The sequence below is a fragment of the Heptranchias perlo genome, unplaced genomic scaffold, assembly GCF_035084215.1.
Source record: "Heptranchias perlo isolate sHepPer1 unplaced genomic scaffold, sHepPer1.hap1 HAP1_SCAFFOLD_60, whole genome shotgun sequence".
Taxonomy (NCBI): Eukaryota; Metazoa; Chordata; class Chondrichthyes; order Hexanchiformes; family Hexanchidae; genus Heptranchias; species Heptranchias perlo.
In genome coordinates this window covers 622,522-639,841 of record NW_027139623.1, presented here as the reverse complement: position 1 = coordinate 639,841, position 17,320 = coordinate 622,522, and the positions used below count along the sequence as shown (strand labels likewise).

Genomic DNA, 17,320 nt, shown 5'->3' with positions numbered 1-17,320 from the left:
TTAAACATTTAATATTGAAATCATATTATTTCCAGACTAATAACAGCAAATAATTTCATGTTAGAATCACATCTTGTATCATTTCACAACACCGCATTTGTCGGGTAAAATATAATTCCTGTCTGCTATTTCCAAATGTATTTAAAGTATTCGATTGATATCAGTTACTTTAGTGAACTCATTGATGTCAATAGATAGTAAAATCAGGCGCGGTGAATAACGGGCGCATGATCCGCTGCCGCCCGTCTTCCACCACGGACAAATGTGAAACTCTAATTGACTCTAATTGACTTTTTATTTAATTGCGGATGGAAAGTCTTCAGACGTTTCTATGATTTAACTAATGTAACAATTAGATTCAGTGGGTATTTCACCCAGTTCTTCAGCTCCTCTCTGAATTTAGTCTGGGTCACAGCATAAATACACGTGTTGGTGCAGGAACTGAGAAGTTGAAGCATGAATCCGGCTGACTCAATGTCACTGGCCGTATAGAACTGGGCGTTTGTTATTCGCAGAGAGATAACATAAAAAACTTCTGCGCTCCATAACAATATAAAACTGCCTGATATACTGAAGAGTAAAATGATCGATTTCCTTCGGTTCTCCATCTCTGGGTCCTTGTGATTCTCTCCATTGCTGCGGCCCTGGAGTCCCCTGCGGACTCTACTGGTCGCTAAAATGTGCCTGGCGGTGAGAACATTGAACAGCAAAATCAGAATGAATGGGAGACAAGGCATTAACACAAGATGAAACAAGTCAAACGCTGCCCATGCGGGTGAAGTCAAAAACGTCGGTTTCAAGACACAACCCCGGGGTACATTTTCCATTATATATTCCGAGAAATTACAAAGTACCAGGGAATGTTTAGCAAACAGCTCAGCGCACTCACCACCCCGATAACAACAGCAGCCGTTTTCTCGTTGCAATATTTTGTTTTCAGCTTCTGACAACAAATGGCCACAAATCGATCACAGGTGAAAACCACTGTGAACCAGACAGAGGCCGCTGTGGTTGCATAGATCAGGATGGCGATGAGACGGCACACGGGGGTAATGGTCAAGAATGAAACTGGGAAATAAATCTCAACAATGCGCCACATTATGACATCAGTGATAACGACCAGGAGATCGGCCGCCGCCATTCCCACCAGGTAGCGAGTGATACATTTGGAGAGGCCGCACTTTCCTCGGTACAGGATCACAATCGCCACCAAGTTAACTGTAAGAGAGAGAAACGGAAGGAGAGAAATTAATGATCAGACCTGGAGCCAAAGCAGCAGCTTGAGAGAATCTGAGGTGAAATTTCCAGCGTTGTTGCTGCATCAAACGGTGGAAACTGATTCACTGACCTGGGCAGCGCTTTCGGGCAGAGAAATGTTTTCAAACACAATTATGAATAATGAATTGGGAAATTGATACAGAGAGTGAATAAAGTGAGCACCAGATCCACTGGAAGGGCCGAGTGAGGGGGCAGTGCCGGTGGGGAAGGGAGGAGGTATTTAAACACCGTGAGTCCAACAGGTTGAATCCGGATTTGGGCTCCAGATGGACGGGAAAGTGAGCGAGGGCAGCGAAGGTGAGGGGACAGGGGGAGGTTTGTTGCTCTGGGTGGAGAGAGCCGACTGGGGCTGGCACAAAACGGGAAAGACCGAGATCCGTGGGGGTGAGTTTGAGGCTTCGTATTGGATTAGAAGAGGCAACTGGAGGCCGAGCGAACGAGTGCGTTTGGGAGGGAGACCAAGGAAAAGGACATGTATGAACTGGAGGGGAATCAGTAGCAGATAGCTTGGGAAAGCGAATGAACTGAAGGAACGGATGAGGAGACAGAGGATTCGATGCCGTGGGAGGAGAGGCTGGGATTCACAGGGAGAGACTGCAGCAGAGTGTTAGAGGAAATCTAATCAAGAGGTCCAACTCACACAATCCAGTTAACGAATTCAACCATTAATTTATTGGTTATTGGTGTCAATGAACTGCTCGTTGGTTACATAATGTGTTCAATAAATTTACTTTGCATATTCAACTAAAATTACATGAAAATACAATCATTGAATTCGCTTCGTTCTTTATTGAATAAAACTGACACATAGCTTCTAGAATGCAATATCCCCATAATTAAATGCGATAAAGAAATCAATGATCCTATTCTTTAGATACATTTCAATTATGTTTATTTATTCAATCAGTAAACAAGTGAAAGGAACATTCACATAAACAGACTGAGGATCTGATAGTGATAAACACACCAGACGCGAGTACAATAAAACTCTCACAATCTGACAACATTCTAATAAAACCTTCAAATCACATTTCCTCTTCATAATTGTACTGGAAGGTTCAGCAGTTCATTCCGATTAATTATTCACACCGCTGCTGCTCTCTCTCTCCCCTCTCTCGTTCTCCGTGTGTGCATTTTTCTCTCTCTGTCTATCTCTTCCTCTCTTTCCTCCTCACCGTCCCTCTCGTTTTCCTTCTCAGTCACGTTCTCTATCGCTGCACTCTATCTCTCCGCACTGTCTCTACTCTTTCTCAATGCCCCCTTTCATTTCCTAGTAAATCCTAACATCCTGCGACTGTTTTCTCTTCACCAGCCCCGTGTTCCAACGATTCTATTCTCAGTGTCAGTTTGTTAAATGGTGAAGCCTCTGTGAATATTTTAATGTTTCCACAAATCATCCAAGTCTCCAGCTGTTCACCTACACTGTTCACTTCATCTACAATTCATGGAATAAACAGAATCGAATGCCTCTCCCAGACACACCTCACAATAATTGAAATTCCTTCTCCTGTAATTACAAAGTACAGCGTTAGATGGCGGCATTGTTCAATTAACAAAACGCCAACATCTCCGCTGCTGCTTCTAATCTATCGATAAATAGAACGGCTCATGATCTCAACAGAAACAGTGCAAACTGACAAAACGTAACCTCAAAATATTGCATTTTACATTGAATTCATCCAAAGCGAATCAGAGAACGAGATGTGAAAGAATCAGCAACAAACTCAGTTCAGTAGCCAAACATCTGAAGCGGTGTCAGATACACACACAATGAAATCATCTTTCATAACAGTGATAACCAATAAATACATTAAAATCCCTGTTAAACCGTACCATGTTATCGCGGAGGGAGGACATTGCGCCGCCTCCTTGTGACACCGTGACCGTGAGCTGTCTCATTATCAATCACTGAAAACACATTGATGAAAAAATATTCCAGGAGAGGTTAGTTCCACAACATGAAACTGTTCACGGCTCCTGATGGTCTGATACCAGCTCTTAGCCCAGACACCTGATTCCAATACATTCAGTACAGAGAATAATACAGTAACAATGCCAGGGTTGGATATACAAGATCATAAGGCACACAATGCAGCTGCTATAAGACAACAATAGCAGAGACTTAGGACAATCGATCAACTGATAGAACAGAACAGTCCACTGTATAATACACGATGGGAGAAAAATAATGCCAAGTACAGCAGCAGAGTTAATACCGATTTAGACCATGAACAGCTGAGATAATGGCTTACCTGGAACTCCAACGGCTGCAAGAACTGGATAATAAATACATTCTATCAGATACATTATTGAATATCCCATTTCTGTGAGAAGCAATGATTTCTGTTGGCCTGGAAACCGCAGCTCCGGCAGGCAGTCTGTGTGGATTCATTACAGCGATCCCTGATTTATACAGGGGGTAAATCTCCACTGACACGGTTATACCCCTGATCATTGCTATTAGTTACAGTCATTTGAACAAACACATTTCTTCAGCAGCTTTGCCTCCTTGTAAATGATGACGTGGATATATCACAAACATCTCAAAGTTCAGAACCTTGTCTTAATGAGACCTCTCTCAGGAATAAAGTTAAAAGCTGTGCTCAGAAAGGACTGGTCCAACAACAATGAGCGGCTTCATTTAGAGTTTTCATATAATTGTATTGACCATGTTCACTCCTGCCGATTCAATTATAAATTTTACAGATTTCTCCACATTGTGCATTGAATCCAGGGACACAAGTAAACACGTTTCACTCTGTTCCTGCAGTTTCCCAGTTAAAGTATGAATTTTGAGTCTCTGACACGAAGACAGTCTCTAAAAGGGACTCCATCCTTTCAGGCAGTGCTTAACAACCCTCTGTGTAAAAAATATGCTCCACATTTCCCCTCTAGTTGTTTTGGCAATTATTTTAAACCTATGACCTCTAGTTACCAATCCAGTTGCCAGAGTATGCAGTTTCCACTATTTGCTCTATAAAAAACCCTCATTATTTTGAACACCACTAATGGTCTCCCTGAGCCTTCTCTGATCTCAGGAGGACAATCCCAGCTTCTCCAATCCCTCCACATAACTGAAGTCACTCATCCCTGGCATCACCCAGGTAAGTCTCCTCTGTACCCTCTCCAATGCCTTGACATCCTTCTTAAAGTGTGATGCCCAGTGTTGCACACAATACTCCAGCTGAGGCCTAACCAGTCTTTTTGTGAAGGTTTAACATGACTTCCCTATTTGTGTATTCAATGCCCCTATGTAAAAACCCGTGTATCCCATACGCTTGCTTAACCACCTTATCAACTTGCCCTGCCACTTTCAAAGATTTGTGAATATGCACCCCCAGGTCCGACTTCTCTTCCGCCGCCCTCAAAACAGTACATTGAGTTACATCGAAACCACAGCACAGAAACAGGCCATTCGGCCCAACTGGTTTATGCCAGCTTTTAGGCTCCACACGAGCCTCCTCCCTCCCTACTTCATCTATCCCTATCAGGACACCATATTTCTTTCTCCCTCTTCTCCTCATCTAGCTTCCCTTTCAATGCATCTACGTTATTTGCCTCAACTACTCCCTGTGGTAGCGCGTTCCACATTCTAACCACTCTTTAGGGAAAGACGTTTAACCTGAATTCCTGGATTTATTAGTGACTATCTAATATTTATGACCTCTAATTTTGGTCTCCCTCACAAGTGGAAACATTTTCTCTACATCGACCCTCCCAAAACCTATCATTATCTTAAAGACCTCTGTCAGGTCACCCCTCAGTCTTCTCTTTTCTACAGAAAAGAGATCCATCCTGTTCAGCCTTTCCTGATAAGGATAACCTCTCAGTTATGGCATCATCCTTGTGAATCTTTTTTGCACCATCTCCAATGCCTTTATATCCTTCCTATAATATGGCGACCAGACTGTGCACAATACTCCAAGTGTGGCCTAACCAAGGCTTCATACAGGTTTAACGTAACTTCTTTGCTTATCAATTCTATTTCTCTAGATTTGAATCCCAGTGCTTGATTTGCCTTTTTTTCACCTGCGTCGCTACTTTTCGTGATTTGTGTATTTGTGCCCGAAATTTTATTAAAATTTCAAAATATACTTTATTTCTTAAAATTTAAGGATATACACATTTCAATGTAAATCACAGTTACCGTTCAAAACAATACAGATCGTTCACACAATGACCTCATTATTATAATTCAAATCACAGAACATATCTTCTAATGCATGCTGTACAATACAAAGTGAAATGGCCTTATACAGTGGCCTTTCCCCATAGAGCATTTATGTAGGCCGCACCTCATTTCATTACATCCCTCAGCACGTACTCCTGGAACTTGGAGTGTGCCAGTCGGCAACACTCGATCATGGACAGCTCCTTCAGCTGGAAGACCAGCAGTTTTCGGGCGGACCAAAGGGCCAACTTCACCGACTTGATGGTTTTCCAGAAGCAGTTGATTTCTGTCTTGGTGTGCGTCCTGGGGAACTGCCCGGAGAGCACACTGTCCTGTGTTACTGAGGTGTTGGGGATGAACCCGGACAGATAAAAATACATCTGTCTCCACATCTTCTGCACCAAGGGTCAGCCCACCAGGAGATGGACGATGGTCTCCTCCTTGCTGCAGTCTCGAGGGCAGCTCGCGGTGGTTCTGAGATTGCGTGAGTTTTGGAAGGACCGCAGTGGCAGGGCCCTTCTCACCATCATCCAGGCTACATCCTGGCGCCGGTTGGTCAGTTCTGGCAATGAGTCATTCTGCCAAATGGCATCGACCGTCTGGTCGGGGAACTGCTGGATCAGATCCGCCCTCTCCTTTACCTGCAGGACTCCCACTGTCTGGCGGCCTTGTGGTCGTCAGGATCCTCTCCACCTGGGACAGGTGGGGTTGGGGGATTACGGTTCAGTTGGCCGAGACGTCTTGCGTCTGCTCGGCCAGCGTGGCCAGACCCAGCCTTCTCAGTGTGGGGGACAGGTAAAAACGCAGCACGTAGTGACACTTGGTGTTTGCGTACTGGGGCTCTACACATATCCCCAGGCAGCCACACACAAAGGTGGCAATCAGCATCAGAGTAGTTTTGGGGACAGTCTTCCCCCCTTTGTCTGGGGTCTTGGACGTGGTGTCCCTGCGGACAAGTTCTGCCTTGGACCTCGAGACAAAGTGCAAGATAGCTCGGGTGACTGTGACGGCGGATCAGCGGGGTATGGGCCAGACCCTGGCCACGTGGAGCAAAACTGCGAGTACCTCACACCTTATCACCAGGTCACTGCCGGTTATGGAGAAGGAGAGCCCCACCTCCATAACAAGCTTCTGTTTGGACTTGGCGACCCGCTCTCCCCGTTTCATGGTGCAGGCCAGGAACCCCCCGAACCACATGCCCAGCACCTTCATATAGTCGAACCTAACAGTGAAGGGGACAAAGGACTTGGCCTCCACTTGCCAAATAACATGGCCTCGCTTTTATTTGGGTTCACTCTAGCCCCCGAGGGCAGCTCGAAACGGTCGCAGATGCCCATCAGTCTGTGAACCGACCGCTGATCAGAGCAGAAGACGGTGACGTCGTCCATGTAGCGGAAACCTTTAACCTGAGAGCCTCCACTGCCTGGGATCGTCACCAACCCCATCCCCCCCCCTCCCCCATGCCTGCGACCTTCCTGATGGATGCAGCAAACGGATCGATACAACACACAAACAAGACCACAGAGAGAAACAGCCCTGCCTGACTCCAGATGTGAATGGAAAGCTCTCGGACTCCCAACCATTGATTAGGACTGCCCTATAGATTTCTATGTAGAGCGGTCGGATCCAATCGCAGATTGCCTCCTCAAACTACATTTTAAAGAGCACGTCCATCATGTACATGTGGGATATTCAGTCGAAGTCCTTCTGCTGGTCCAGGCTGATGAGCCAGGTGTTCACCCCGCATCCTGCACGTAGGCGGTCGTATCACTGAGTCGTGCCAGGCTATCAGGCATCTTCCTGCCAGGTACAGTACAGGTTTGATCCGGGTGGATCAGCAGCTCCAGAGCAGAGCCGGTTGGGAGGACCTCAGACAGAATCTTGTAGTCAACATTTAGCATGGAAACGGGTGCCTAATTTCTGATTTCTTCCCTCTCGCCCTTCCGCTTGTAGATGAGGATGATGATGCCTTTCCTCATGGACTCTGACATGTTGCCTGTCAGAAGCATACCCCCGGACACTTCCACTTCTTTGAAACTGGAAATAATCTACCACCTGGCATACCCACCTTGGATGGTCTCATAAAATGAGAACAATCAGTTCTTCTTTCCCTGTTCAAAAAAGCATTTTATCTGGGGATATCGCTCAGTGGTGGAGCGCAAGGTCCTGTGTTCAATCCCCAGCATCTCCAAAAAAAGTTTCAACAGAATTACGCACGGAAAGGCGAATCGCGCTTTCTGAGCGCAGCGAGTTCCAACTTCTGAGGCTCCACAAGCATGAAATTGCCCCGGAGCAGGACTTCATCTCACGGTCTCCTCAGCAGCTCAGCTCATCGCCGCCGCCGACTGACTGGAATGTGTGACGGTGCAATGTCGATCGAGCAGTCCCAGCTCTTGTTTGACACTGTGTCATTCATCCATCTCACTTTATGATTCAGAGGTTGGATGTCAACCTCGTCACTGACGATTGGCAATTGTATTTTTTTTATTTCCGCTGACTTTTTTTTTGGAAAGTTCAAAGTAAAGAGGAGCAGAAACCCCGTGAACTGAAACGGAGCTTGAACATTTGGAGCACGTGTGAGGACTGGGCCTCTCGTTGTCCGGGAGAGACAGAGCGGAAAGCCCACTTTTTTATTCTAAAGTTGAAGCATTTTTTCCCGAGGGGATGTAGCTCAGTGGAAGAGCGCATGCTTTGCATGTATGAGGTCCCGGGTTCAATCCCCGACATCTCCAAACGCTTTATGTTTCGAATTTTGAAAAGGCCCTCTTGTCCTCACCTCACCTTCACACACAAGGACAGGAAAGGGTTTCTTCACCTCGAGAAAAACCGAACGCTCTGCACACGATAAAATTCAATGGAAGCACGCACGCGCTTTTGAAATGGCTCCCATCCGGGGCTGGAGAGCGGGCCCAGTCATAATAACAGAGAAAATAGGATCACGAGTCGGATATTCAGCCCTTCGAGCCAGCTCCGCCATTGGATATGATCATGGCTGATTCTCCATCTCAATACCCCATCTTCCCGCTCTCTCTCAATACCCCTTGATGCCTTCTGTGTCTGGAAATCTATCTATCGCCTTCTTAAGTCGATTCAGTGACTTGGCCTCCACAGCCTTCCGTGGGACAGAATTCCACAGGTTCACCACCCTCTGAGTGAAAAAATAGATTATTCCCAGTTTCACAGATCGGGGAGGAGCAGCGGACAGGCGTTTAGACGACACAGAGGTAGGAATAGGGTGGGAGAGGGGGAGAGTCTCCTTTGGATGTGCTGTCACCATCCTCCCGATTTCAGGGCACATTTTTCGAACGCTCCCGTTATCAGTCACTTTGCTTACGGTTGGACGGGACGAGAAATCCTCAGACACATTGTGGCAGAGGCCGGCAAGAATATTTCAATTCCCTGAGCTTCAGAGGAGGGTAAGGTGAGATACAGACAGCATTGAGGATAATTTCGCTGCAGACGGATGCAGGACTTGCCCCTGGTGTGGTTTTGTGTTTAACGATCACTTCACTGAAAACACCTTGACGGTCTGGGGCTACAGACGGACATGATGGTCAGGAAAAGACCAGTTGGTTCATCAATCCTGCCCCACATGCCTGGAGCATCGTGACCAGACACATCCTACCGACACCACCCGCCCCTCCCACCGGAAACATGTAATCTCCTGGGAGCGGCGACAAACTAGAAACAAATCCAGCGCCAATAAGGAGGGGAAATTCTGGGAAATTCCTCCCCGAATCTCTCAGGCGATCGAATCGAGTTCAGTGGATCACACTGACCATGTGTAGTTTAACTGTAAAACCACTCACCTTCTATGTGATGCGATCTCTGCACCAGTCAAGAACTGGTCCAGATCCATCCAGAAGGCAAAGAGAGAGTCAGCACCCACCACACCAGCCGGCAATGCATTCCAGAGACTCAGTACTCTCTGGGAAAATAAGAACCGCCTAACATCCAGACTATTCCTACCTCTGTGTAGTCTGAACGCCTGTCCGCTGCTCCTCCCCGATCTGTGAAAGTGGGAATAATCTATTTCTTCACTCAGAGGGTGGTGAACCTGTGGAATTCTCGACCACAGAAGGCTGTGGAGGCCAAGTCACTGAATATATTTAAGAAAGAGATTTCTACACACAGAAGGCATCAAGTGGTATGGGGAGGGAGCGGTAATATGGTATTGAGATGGAGGATCAGCCATGATCATATATAATGGCGGAGCAGGCTCGAAGGGCCGAATGGTCATCCTATTTTCTCTGTTATTATTCCTGGGCATGCTCTCCAGCACTGGGATGGGAGCCATTTCAAAGGCGCGTGCGTGTTTCCATTGAATTTTATCGTGTGCAGAGCGTTCGGTTTTTCTCGAGGTGAAGAAACCCTTTCCTGTCCTTGTGTGTGAAGGTGAGGTGAGGACAAGAGGATCTTTTCAAAATTCGAAATATAAAGCGTTTGGAGATACCGGGGATTGAACCCGGGACCTCATACATGCAAAGCATGCGCTCTCCCACTGAGCTACATCCCCACGCAAAAAAGCCCTCCACTTTCGAATAAAAAGTGGGCTTTCCGCTCTGTCTCTCCCGGACAACGCGATGCCCAGTCGTTCCACGAGCTCACAATGTTCAACCTCTGCTTCAGTTCACGGGGTTTCTCCTCCTCTTTACTTCGAACTTTCCAAAAAAAAAGTCAGCGGAAATAAAAAAATACAATTGCCAATAGTCAGTGACGAGGCTGACATCCAACCTCTGAATCATAAAGTGAGATGGATGAATGACACAGCGTCAAACAAGAGCTGGGACTGCTCGCTCGACATTGCACCGTCACACATTCCAGTCATGTCGGCGGCTGCTGTGAGCTGAGCTGCTGAGGGGACCGTGAGATGAAGTCCTGCTCCGAGACAATTTAATGCTTGTGGAGCCTCAGAAGTTGGAACTCGCTGCGCTCAGAAAGCGCGATACGCCTTACCGTGCGGACTTCTGATGAAAAATGTTGCTGGAGATGCTGGGGATTAAACCCACGTTCTCATACATGCAGAAGCAAACGCTCTACCACTGAGCTACATCCCCAAATGAAAATTCAGTCTAACCAGGGAAAGAAGAGCTGATTGTTCTCATTTTATGAGACCACCCAAGGTGGGTCTGCCACGTGAGAAGAAAGGCTGGGAGAGGGGGAGAGACTCCTTTGGCTGTGCTGTAACCATCCTCCCGATTTCAGGGCACATTTTAACGAACGCTCCCGTTATCAGTCACTTTGCTTACGGTTGGACAGGACTGGAAATGCTCAGGCACATTGTGGTAGAGGCCGGCAAAAATATTTCGAGTCCCTGAGCTTGAGAGGAGGGTAAGGTGAGGCACAGACAGCATTGAGGATAATTTCACTATAGACGGATGCAGGACTTGCCCCAGGTGTGATTTTGTGTTTAACGATCACTTCACTGAAAACATCTTGACGATCTGGGGTTACAGACGGACACGATGGTCAGGAAAAGACCAGTTGGTTCATCAATCCTGCCCCACATGCCTGGAGCATCGTGACCAGACACTTCCTACCGACACCACCCGCCCCTCCCACCGGAAACATGAAATCTCCTGGGCGCGGCGACAAACTAGAAACAAATCCAGCGCCAATAAGGAGGGGAAATTCTGGGAAATTCCTCCCCGACTCCCTCAGGCGATCGAATCGAGTTCAGTGGATCACACTGATCATGCGTGGGTTAACTGTAAAACCATTCACCTTCTATATGATGCGATCTCTGCCTCAGTCAAGAACTGGTCCAGATCCATCCAGAAGGCAAAGAGAGAGTCAGCACCCACCACACCAGCCGGCAATGCATTCCAGAGACTCAGTACTCTCTGGGAAATGAAGAACCGCCTCACATCCAGACTATTCCTACCTCTGTGTAGTCTGAACGCCTGTCCGCTGCTCCTCCCCGATCTGTGAAACTGGGAATAATCTATTTCTTCACTCAGAGGGTGGTGAACCTGTGGAATTCTCTCTCACAGATGGCTGTGGAGGCCAAGTCACTGAATATATTTAAGAACGACAGATTTCCACACACAGAAGGCATCAAAGAGTATGGAGAGAGAGCGGGAATGTGGAATTGAGAAAGAGGATCAGCCATGATCATATATAACGGCGGAGCAGGCTCGGAGGGCCCAATGGCCGACTCGTGATCCTATTTTCTCTGTTATTATTACTGGGCCCGCTCTCCAGCCCCGGGATGGGAGCCATTTCAAAGGCGCGTGCGTGCTTCCATTGAATTTTATCGGGTGCAGAGCGTTCGGTTTTTCTCGAGGTGAAGAAACCCTTTCCTGTCCTTGTGTGTGAAGGTGAGGTGAGAACAAGAGGGTCTTCTCAAAATTCGAAACATAAAGCGTTTGGAGATACCGGGGATTGAACCCGGGACCTCATACATGCAAAGCATGCGCTCTACCACTGAGCTACATCCCCACGGGCACAAGACCTCCACTTTAGAGTAAAAGTGGGCTTTCCGCTCTGTCTCTCCCGGACAATGCGATGCCCAGTCGTTCCACGTGCTCACCATGTTCAACCTCTGCTTCAGTTCACGGGGTTTCTGCTCCTCTTTACTTTGAGCCTTCCAAAAAAAAAGTCAGCGGAATTTTAAAAAATACAATTGCCAATAGTCAGTGACGAGGCTGACATCCAACCTCTGAATCATAAAGTGAGATGGATGAATAACACAGTGTCAAACAAGAGCTGGGACTGCTCGCTCGACATTGCACCGTCACACATTCCGGTCAGTCGGCGGCTGCTGTGAGCTGAGCTGCTGAGGGGACCGTGAGATGAATTCCTGCGACGGGACAATTGTGGAGCCTCAGAAGTTGGAACTTGCTGTGCTCAGAAAGCGCGATTCGCCTTTCCGTGCGGAATTCTGATGAAAAAAGATTTTTTGGAGATGCTGGGGATTGAACCCAGGACCTCATACATGCGAAGCATGCGCTCTACCACTGAGCTACATCCCCATATGCAATAAATAGCTAACCAAGGAAAGAAGAACTGACCGTTCTCATTTTCTGAGCCCGTCCAAGGTGGATCTGCCACGTGATAGATTATTTGCAGTTTCAAAGATTGGGGCGGAGCACGGGACAGGCGTTTAGACGACACAGAGGGAAGAATAGGCTGGATGTTAGTCGGATCTTCATTTCCCAGAGAGTAGTGAGTCTCTGGAATGCATCAGCTCTTCTTTCCCTGGTTAGACTGATTTCTTGTGTGGGGATGTAGCTCAGTGGTAGAGCGCATGCTTCGCATGTATGAGGTCCTGGGTTCAATCCCCAGCATCTCCAAAAATATTTTTCATCAGAATTACGCACGGAAAGGCGAATCGCGCTTTCGAAGCGCAGCGAGTTCCAACTTTTGAGGCTCCACAAGCATTAAATTATCCCGGAGCAGGACTTCATCTCACGGTCCCCTCAGCAGCTCAGCTCATAGCAGCCGCCGACTGACTGGAATGTGTGACAGTGCAATGTCGAGCGAGCAGTCCCAGCTCTTGTTTGACGCTGTGTCATTCATCCATCTCACTTTATGATTCAGAATTTGGATGTGAACCTCGTCACTGAGTAGTGGCAATTATATATATTTTTTATTTCCGCTGACATTGTTTTTGGAAAGTTCAAAGTCAAGAGGAGCAGAAACCCCGTGAACTGAAGCAGAGGTTGAACATTGTGAGCACGTGTGACGACTGGGCATCGCGTTGTCCGGGAGAGACAGAGCGGGAAGCCCACTTTTGTTATTCTAAATTTGAAGTAGTTGTGGGTAGGGGATGTAGCTCAGTGGTAGAGCGCATGCTTTGCATGTATGAGGTCCCGGGTTCAATCCCCGGCATCTCCAAACGCTTTATGTTTCGAATTTTGAAAAGAGCCTCTTGTCCTCACCTCACCTTCACACACAAGGACAGGAAAGGGTTTCTTCACCTCGAGAAAAACCGAACGCTCTGCACACGATAAAATTCAATGGAAGCACGCACGCGCCTTTGAAATGGCTCCCATCCCGGGGCTGGAGAGCGAGCCCAGAAATAATAACAGAGAAAATAGGATCACGAGTCGGCCATTGGGCCCTTCGAGCCTGCTCCGCCATTATATATGATCATGGCTGATCCTCTATCTCAATACCACATTCCCGCTCTCTCTCCATATGCTTTGTTGCCTTCTGTGTGTACAAATCTGTCTTTCTTAAATATATTCAGTGACTTGGCCTCCACAGTATCCTATGGTGGAGAATTCGACACGTTCACCACCCTCTGAGTGAAGAAATAGATTATTCCCAGTTTCACAGATCGGGGAGGAGCAGCGGACAGGCGTTCAGACTACACAGAGGTAGGAATAGTCTGGATGTTCGGCGGTTCTTCTTTTCCCAGAGAGTACTGAGTCTCTGGAATGCAGTGCAGGCTGGTGTGGTGGGTGCTGACTCTCTCTTTGCCTTCTGGATGGATCTTGACCAGTTCTTGACTGAGGCAGAGATCGCATCATATAGAAGGTGAGTGGTTTTACAGTTAAACTACACATGGTCAGTGTGATCCACTGAACTCGATTCGATCGCCGGAGGGATTCGGGGAGGAATTTCCCAGAATTTCCCCTCCTTATTGGCGCTGGATTTGTTTCTGGTTTGTCGCCACTCCCAGGAGATTACATGTTTCCGGTGGGTGGGGCGGGTGGTGTCGGTAGGGAGTGTCCGGTCACGATGCTCCAGGCATGTGGGGCAGGATTGATGAACCAACTGGTCTTTTCCTGACCATCATGTCCGTCTGTAACCTCAGCTGGTCAAGGTGTTTTCAGTGAAGTGATCTTTAAACACAAAACCACACCAGGGGCAAGTCCTGCATCCGTCTGTAGTGAAATTATACTCAATGCTGTCTGTGTCTCACCTTACCCTCCTCTGAAGCTCAGGGACTTGAAATATTCTTGCCGGCCTCTGCCACAATGTGTCTGAGGATTTCTAGTCCCGTCCAACCGTAAGCAAAGTGACTGACAACGGGAGCGTTCGAAAAATGTGCCCTGAAATCGGGAGGATGGTGACAGCACATCCAAAGGAGACTCTCCCCCTCTCCCACCCTATTCCTCCCTCTGTGTCGTCTGAACGCCTGTCCGCTGCTCCTCCCCGATCTGTGAAACTGGGAATAATCTATTTTTTTACTCAGACGGTGGTGAAGCTGTGGAATTCTGTCCCACAGAAGGCTGTGGAGGCCAAGTCACTGAATATACTTGAGAAGGCGATAGATGGATTTCCAGACACAGAAGGCATCAAGGGGTATTGAGAGAGAGCGGGAATCTGGGGTATTGAGATCGAGAATCAGCCATGATCATATCCAATGGCGGAGCTGGCTCGAAGGGCCAAATGTCCGACTCGTGATCCTATTTCCTCTTATTATTACTGGGCCCGCTCTCCAGCCCCGGGATGGGAGCCATTTCAAAAGCGCGTGCGTGCTTCCATTGAATTTTATCGTGTGCAGAGCGTTCGGTTTTTCTCGAGGTGAAGAAACCCTTTCCTGTCCTTGTGTGTGAAGGTGAGGTGAGAACAAGAGGGTCTTTTCAAAATTCGAAACATAAAGTGTTTGGAGATGCCGGGGATTGAACCCGGGACCTCATACATGCAAAGCACGCGCTCTTCCACTGAGCTACATCCCCTCAGGAAAAAACGCTGCAACTTTAGAATATGAAAGTGGGCTTTCCGCTCTGTCTCTCCCGGACAACGAGAGGCCCAGTCCTCACACGTGCTCCAAATGTTCAACCTCTGCTTCAGTTCACGGGGTATCTGCTCCTCTTTACTTTGAACTTTCCAAAAAAAAAGTCAGCGGAAATAAAAAAATACAATTGCCAATAGTCAGTGACGAGGCTTACATCCAACCTCTGAATCATAAAGTGAGATGGATGAATGACACAGTGTCAAACAAGAGCTGGGACTGCTCGCTCGACATTGCACTGTCACACATTCCAGTCAGTCGGCGGCGGCGATGAGCTGAGCTGCTGAGGAGACCGTGAGATGAAGTCCTGCTCCGGGGCAATTTAATGCTTGTGGAGCCTCAGAAGTTGGAACTCGCTGCGCTCAGAAAGCGCGATTCGCCTTTCCGTGCGTAATTCTGTTGAAACTTTTTTTGGAGATGCTGGGGATTGAACACTGGACCTTGCGCTCCACCACTGAGCGATATCCGCAGATAAAATGCTTTTTTGAACAGGGAAAGAAGAACTGATTGTTCTCATTTTATGAGACCATCCAAGGTGGGTCTGCCAGGTGGTAGATTATTTCCAGTTTCAAAGAAGTGGAAGTGTCCGGGGATATGCTTCTGACAGGCAACATGTCAGAGTCCATGAGGAAAGGCATCATCATCCTCATCTACAAGCGGAAGGGCGAGAGGGAAGAAATCAGAAATTAGGCACCCGTTTCCATGCTAAATGTTGACTACAAGATTCTGTCTGAGGTCCTCCCACCCGGCTCTGCTCTGGAGCTGCTGATCCACCCGGATCATACCTGTACTGTACCTGGCAGGAAGATGCCTGATAGCCTGGCACGACTCAGTGATACGATCGCCTACGTGCAGGATGCGGGGTGAACACCTGGCTCATCAGCCTGGACCAGCAGAAGGACTTCGACTGAATATCCCACATGTACATGATGGACGTGCTCTTTAAAATGTAGTTTGAGGAGGCAATCTGCGATTGGATCCGAACGCTCTACACAGAAATCTATAGCGCAGTCCTAATCAATGGTTGGGAGTCCGAGAGCTTTCCATTCACATCTGGAGTCAGGCAGGGCTGTTTCTCTCTGTGGTCTTGTTTGTGTGTTGTATCGATCCGTTCGCTGCATCCATCAGGAAGGTCGCAGGCATGGGGGAGGGGGTGGGGGGTGGGGTTGGTGACGATCCCAGGCAGTGGAGGCTCTCAGGTTAAAGGTTTCCGCTACATGGACGACGTCACCGTCTTCTGCTCTGATCAGCGGTCGGTTCACAGACTGATGGGCATCTGCGACTGTTTCGAGCTGCCCTCGGGGTCTAGAGTGAACCGAAATAAAAGCGAGGCCATCTTATTTGGCAAGTGGAGGCCAAGTCCTTTGTCCCCTTCACTGTTAGGTTCGACTATATGAAGGTGCTGGGCATGTTGTTCGGGGGGTCCCTGGCCTGCACCATGAAACGGGGAGAGCGGGTCGCCAAGTCCAAACAGAAGCTTGTTATGGAGGTGGGGCTCTCCCTCTCCATAACCGGCAGGGACCTGGTGATAAGGTGTGAGGTACTCGCAGTTTTGCTCCACGTGGCCAGGGTGTGGCCCATACCCCGCTGATCCGCCGTCACAGTCACCCGAGCTATCTTGCACTTTGTCTCGAGGTCCAAGGCAGAACTTTTCCGCAGGGACACCACGTCCAAGACCCCTGACAAAGGGGGGAAGACTGTCCCCAAAACTACTCTGATGCTGATTGCCACCTTTGTGTGTGGCTGCCTGGGGATATGTGTAGAGCCCCAGTACGCAAACACCAAGTGTCACTACGTGCTGCGTTTTTACCTGTCCCCCACACTGAGAAGGCTGGGTCTGGCCACGCTGGCCGAGCAGACGCAAGACGTCTCGGCCAACTGAACCGTAATCCCCCAACCCCACCTGTCCCAGGTGGAGAGGACCCTGACGACCACAAGGCCGCCAGACAGTGGGAGTCCTGCAGGTAAAGGAGAGGGCGGATCTGATCCAGCAGTTCCCCGACCAGACCGTCGATGCCATTTGGCAGAATGACTCATTGCCAGAACTGACCAACCGGCGCCAGGATGTAGCCTGGATGATGGTGAGAAGGGCCCTGCCACTGCGGTCCTTCCAAAACTCACGCAATCTCAGAACCACCGCGAGCTGCCCTCGAGACTGCAGCAAGGAGGAGACCATCGTCCAT

The 17,320-nt window shown here is 48.3% G+C and overlaps 7 non-coding genes across 7 annotated transcripts; 3 read left to right on the top strand and 4 right to left on the bottom strand.

The window, feature by feature from the left end:
* The first annotated feature begins 8,109 nt into the window (after nucleotides 1–8,109).
* On the top strand, nucleotides 8,110–8,181 carry trnaa-ugc (transfer RNA alanine (anticodon UGC)). Its single transcript has one exon. It is a non-coding gene; the product is annotated as a tRNA-Ala (tRNA).
* Nucleotides 8,182–9,893: 1,712 nt separating this feature from the next.
* Nucleotides 9,894–9,965, bottom strand: trnaa-ugc (transfer RNA alanine (anticodon UGC)). The gene has a single exon. It is a non-coding gene; the product is annotated as a tRNA-Ala (tRNA).
* A 1,853-nt stretch (nucleotides 9,966–11,818) lies between these two features.
* trnaa-ugc (transfer RNA alanine (anticodon UGC)) lies at nucleotides 11,819–11,890 on the bottom strand. Its single transcript has one exon. It is a non-coding gene; the product is annotated as a tRNA-Ala (tRNA).
* A 461-nt stretch (nucleotides 11,891–12,351) lies between these two features.
* On the bottom strand, nucleotides 12,352–12,423 carry trnaa-cgc (transfer RNA alanine (anticodon CGC)). Its single transcript has one exon. It is a non-coding gene; the product is annotated as a tRNA-Ala (tRNA).
* Nucleotides 12,424–12,672: 249 nt separating this feature from the next.
* On the top strand, nucleotides 12,673–12,744 carry trnaa-cgc (transfer RNA alanine (anticodon CGC)). Its single transcript has one exon. It is a non-coding gene; the product is annotated as a tRNA-Ala (tRNA).
* A 472-nt stretch (nucleotides 12,745–13,216) lies between these two features.
* trnaa-ugc (transfer RNA alanine (anticodon UGC)) lies at nucleotides 13,217–13,288 on the top strand. Its single transcript has one exon. It is a non-coding gene; the product is annotated as a tRNA-Ala (tRNA).
* Nucleotides 13,289–15,009: 1,721 nt separating this feature from the next.
* On the bottom strand, nucleotides 15,010–15,081 carry trnaa-ugc (transfer RNA alanine (anticodon UGC)). Its single transcript has one exon. It is a non-coding gene; the product is annotated as a tRNA-Ala (tRNA).
* Nucleotides 15,082–17,320: the final 2,239 nt, after the last annotated feature.